Raw genomic sequence first — 5,553 nt, forward strand, 5'->3', positions numbered from 1 at the left:
AACCTTGCTTGCTGAAAGTGAAGAGGACTTAAAACACTTCCTGATGAAGATCAAAGAACACAGCCTTCAGTATGGACTGCATCTCAATGTAAAGAAAACAAAAATTCTCACCACTGGACCAATAAACAACATTCTTATCAATGGAGAAAAGATTGAAGTTGTCAAGGACTTCATTCTTCTTGGGTAAACAGTCAACACTCAAGGAAGCAGCAGACAAGAAATCAAAAGGCACATTGCATTAGGCAAATCTGCTGCACAAGACCTTTTTCAAGTGTTGAAGAGCAAAGATGTCAGCTTGAGGACTAAGGAGTGCCTGACCCAAGCCATGGTATTTTCAATAACCTCATAAACATGCATGCAAAAGCTGGACAGTGAATAAGGAAGACCATAGAAGAACTGATGCTTTTGAGTTATGGTGTTGTTGGAGAATATTGAAAGTGCCATGGCCTGTCAAAGGATTTCCTTGGAAGCCAAGATGGCCAAACTTCGTCTCTCATACTTTGGACATATTGTCAGGAGGGACCAGTCACTGGAGAAGGATATAATGTTTGGTAAGGTAGAGGGTCAGAGAAAAACAAGAAGACCCCTCAACAAGATGGATTGGCCAAGTGGCAGTATGTATGGACTCAAGCGTGGCAACAGTGGTGAGGTTGGCCCAGGATCGGGCAGTGTTTTGTTCTGCTCTGCATAAGGTCACTGTGGGTCGGTATTGACTCAATGGCACCTAACAACAACAGCAACAACAAAAATTATCTGCACTCCGGTTATATTAAAACACCCACCCACATCCATGGCTGATAACAAACTTGAGTGTGCATGTGAAATGATTCTGTCGAATAGATGAGTGACAGTGGATTATGTGGCAAATGATTTACAAATCAGCCCTGACTCTGCCTATGAAATAATCCAGAACAGACTTGGATTTCAAAAAGTTTGTGCAAGATCAGTTCCGAAACAACTCACAGAAGAGTATAAACAGAAATGTTTGGACATCTGCAAATAAATTTTGGACCTATACTCAAAGGAAGATTTTTTTTGCTTTAAAAAAATTACTATTGGTGACGAGCCATGGATTCATCACTATGAGCCTGAGAGGATACAGCAGCGTATGGAATGGAAAAATCCTCAATTGTCGACCAAGAAAAAGTTCAATTTCAGCCATCAGCTGGAAAATTGAAACTTACAGTTTTCTGGGATTCTCAAGGGTTGGTATTAGAACACTGTCAGGAAAAAGGTTCAACAATCAACAGTGCTCATTATAGTGAGATGCTCATTGAAGAGCTGAAGTCTGATCTTTGGATTAAATTCAGAGGACTGCTACCCAAGGGTGCTGCGATCTTGCATGACAATGTATGTCGGCACACCTCCGTCCACACTGTTGACACTCTGAAAAAATGTCATTTTGAGGGGCTAAAGCATCTTCCCTATTGTCCTGATCTTGCTCCATCAGACTTACACCTGTTTGATCCCCTGAAAGCATCCCTTTGAGGATGAAGAGACAGCTCTGATGAAGAAGTGAAGACAGTGGTGTATTCCTGGCTCACAGCTCAGCCTAAAACATTTTTTTTTTTTTTTTTTTTTTTTTTTTTATAAGGGAATACAGAACCTTATTGACAGATGGACAAAGCGTATTGAAAAGCAAGGAGATTATGTTGAAAAATGATGTATTTGTTTAATCTAAAAGTCAATTAGGATAGATTCTACAGCCAGAGTGCAGATAATTTTTGACTCTCTTTCTCTCTCACACAGACACATATGTATACACAACGGCACTTAGAATAAAACAAAACAAAAACCCCAACATATATGTTGTTGTTGTTGTTAAGTGTCATGGAGTCAGTGCCGACCCATAGCGACCCTGTACAGGGTTTCCGAGGCTGTAAATCTTTACGGGAGCAGAACGTCTCAGCTTTCTCCCGCAGAGCAACTGGTAATTTTGAACTGCTGACCTTAAGGTTCACAGCCCGATTCGTAACCACTACGCTACCAGAGCTCCTTTTATATATACATGTGGTTATTTCCGAGGAGTGGCTGGTGAGTTTGAACCACTGACCTTGTGGCTTTCTCTCTGTTTCTCTCTCTCTCTCTCTCTGTCTCTCTCTGTCTCTGTCTCTCTCTCTCTGTCTCTGTCTCTCTGTCTCTCTCTGTCTCTCTGTCTCTCTCTCTCTCTCTCTCTCTCTATATATATATATATATTTAACACATTTAACCCTTAGCATGCCTTTTTGAGTCCTGATGCTGTAGGATTAGCATGGGATTGCTAATTGCAAAGTTGGCAGTTCAAATCCACCAGTCGTTCCTTGGAAACACTACACAGGGTCACTATGAATTGGAATTGAGTCTATAGCACTTAATAACAACAACAAGCCTGCATTTTAAAGTAGCATTTTACAGATGGAAAAACGCCACATTCAGAAAAGTTAGATAAATTGTTCAATATCACCCTGCTCACAAATTACCAAACTGGGATCAAAATTCAGTTCTGTCAGAGTCTCTTTACATGTATTCTCTTCTAAGCCAATGAAGAGGCCTAGAATCTGATCATATTGAAGTTTTTCAGAGAGATGGCCATGTGTTTTTTTTCAGGTGTGTTGGCATAGCTTCTGAGATCAGGATTGGAAGAAACAAGTTCCAGTGATGTACAGAATTGAGCTCTTTAACAATGGAAAAGAACTCAATTTGTGTGTAAGCATTTCTGAAAAATTATCATCATAATTTTTCCAGTCATGTAAATATTTTGATATTTTGAAGATAGCCTTTACCATATCCAAAAGACTCTCAGCAAGTCATTGTGAGAACTCATGTATTGGTTGCACTGAGAGCGCTGGATCATTTCACTTATTTGTGGGCAAAGGTATAGTCACCATATTTCACGGTCCGCTTTGGGGAACAAGTGACATTATTCAACAGGGACACTGCTTCATTTTCATTTTTTCTGTTCCAAGTCACAGAATAGAAAGTATGATTTCAATGAGATCTTTTCAGTCATGTGTGGCTTCTTTTCAAAGGCTTCAAGATAAGACTTTTGTGTTGTGGTAAGTCCAAAATCTAGTAAAACCTCAGGCTTTTCATATCTACAGTCCTTTTCATAAAGATTCACATTGTCTACTGTATCATGGACAGACACAAGGTGCTCCTTTGAATTATGTTGACTCTGTATTTTTACAGGAAAAAACCCTTCTCACACAGAAAGCACTGAGATTTTGTTTTAAATTTATGTTAAATTATATAAGTAAAATCTAAGATTATAGAAATTTTTATCATACTTCATTTTCTTTGGCATTTTACAGCTAGGCGTTCTAAAACAGATTTCTAAAACCTGTTTTAAACATAATGACATTTTAGGGGTTCTAATTCTTCTTTATTTTAAATATTTATCTTAATATGGTAACAATAATGAAAGTTCACTAACTGAAAATGCATGGTTCATATTTTTGCTGTTTTTACATGCCATCGAGTCAGTTCCTACTCATAGTGACCTTATGCACAACAGAATGAAACACTACCTGTTCTCACAATTGTTGTTACCTTTGAGGCCACTGCTACTGCCACTGTACCAATCCATACTGTTGAAGGTCTTTTTTGCTGACCTCCACTTTACCAGGAATGATGTTCTTCTCCAGGGACTGGTGCCTCCTGATAACAGAACTGATATATGAGAGACAAAGTCTTACATCCTGGCTTCTAAGGAACTTTCTGCCCGCACTTCCTCCAACACAGATTTGTTAGCTCTCCTGGCTGTTCATGGTACTTTTATATCAATTTCCAATATCATAACTCAAATGCACCAATTCTTCTATGGTCTTCCTTATTTATTGTCCAACTTTAAGATGCATATGAGTCTATTGAGTATACCATAGTATGGGTCAGGCACATCTTAATCCTCAAACTGACATCTTTGCTCTTGAACACTTAAAAAAGTTCTGTGCAGCATATTTGCCTAATGCAATACGTCCTTTGATTTCTTGACTGCTCCTTCCATAAGTGTTGATAGTGGATATAAGCAAAATGAGGTCTTTGACAACTTTAATCTTTTCTCTATTATCATGTTATTTATTGTGAGGACTTTTGTTTTCTTTATATTGAAGTGTAACCCATACTGAAGGTTGTGGTCTTTGATCTTCATCGATAAGTAGTTTAAGTCCTGTTCACTTTTAGCAAGCAAGGTTGTGTCATTTGCATATCATAGGTTATTAATGAGTTTCCCTCCAATCTTGATGCCATGGTCTTCTTCATATAATCCAGCTTCTTAGATTATTTGCACAATATAAAGATTGAATAAGTATGGTGAAAGGATACAACACTGATGCATACCTTTCTAGAATTTAAACCATTTAGTATTCCCTTGCTCTGTTCTAATGACTGTCTGTCTTTGGCTGATGATATTGAGATTTTCAATCCACTCTTCCCCCAGATGTAGTCACTTTGATTTCTGTTTTCCATCTGGTGAGGTCCGTGTCTATGTTGTTGTTGTTAAGTGCCGTTGAGTCAGTTCCCACCCATAGCAACCCTGTACAGGGTTTCCGAGGGTATAAATCTTTATGGGAGTAGAAAGCCTCATCTTTCTCCCGTGGAGCAGCTGGTAGTTTCGAACTGCTGACCTTAAGGTTCGTAACCCAATTCATAACCACTACGCTACCAGGGCTCCTTTGTCTATAGTCATCTTTTATGTTGTTAAAAAAGGTATTTGTAATGAACAAATTGTTGATCTTGCAAAATTCTGTCATGCAATCTCCAGCATCATTTCTATCACCTAGACCATATTTTTAAACTGCTGACACTTTGTTTTTGTTTCCAAGCTTCACATTATAATTATCAGTAAATATCAGTACATCTTGATTGCATGTGTGATCAATTTCAGATGGACCAAATTGGTAGCATTTTTCAGTTTCATCATCACTGGTTTTATTGGTTGCTTAGTAAATCTGAATACTAGTGGTATTAAATGGTCTCTTATAGGGATATGGCAATAATCCTATTATAGAAAGCATTGCACTTTTTGATGATCAGTGGGACAGACACTATTCCTCTTGAATTTGCCATTCTTGGCATAGTAAACCATATAATTGTCTGATTCAAATGGCCAAAACCTGTCCATTTCAGCTCGTTAATGACTAGGATATTGATTTTTATGCATTATATTTCATTTTTGACAACTTCCAATTTTTCTAGATTCATACTTTGTATAGTAAATGTTCTGATTATTAATGAATGTTTGCAGCTGTTTTCCTCATTTTGAGTTGTGTCCCACCAAAAAATGAAGGTCCTGAAGGCTTTACTCCATTTGTGTCATCCTGTTCAAATCTTCTTTGAGGAGGCAACTCTTCTCCAGTCATATTTTGAGTGTCTTCCAACTTGAGAGATTCATCTCTGGATACTATATCTGAAAATTTTCTACTGCTATTTATCAAGTTTTTAGTGGTTAACCTTCGGGATTACATCAAGAACATCATACATAAAGAGAGCAAAAAGTCATTAAGAAGACAAGAAAGAAGGAAAAGGTCAAAATGGATGTCAGAGGAGACTCTGAAACTTGCTCTCCAGCGTAGAGAA

The sequence above is a fragment of the Chrysochloris asiatica genome, unplaced genomic scaffold (genome assembly GCF_000296735.1).
Source record: "Chrysochloris asiatica unplaced genomic scaffold, ChrAsi1.0 scaffold00019, whole genome shotgun sequence".
Lineage (NCBI taxonomy): Eukaryota > Metazoa > Chordata > Mammalia > Afrosoricida > Chrysochloridae > Chrysochloris > Chrysochloris asiatica.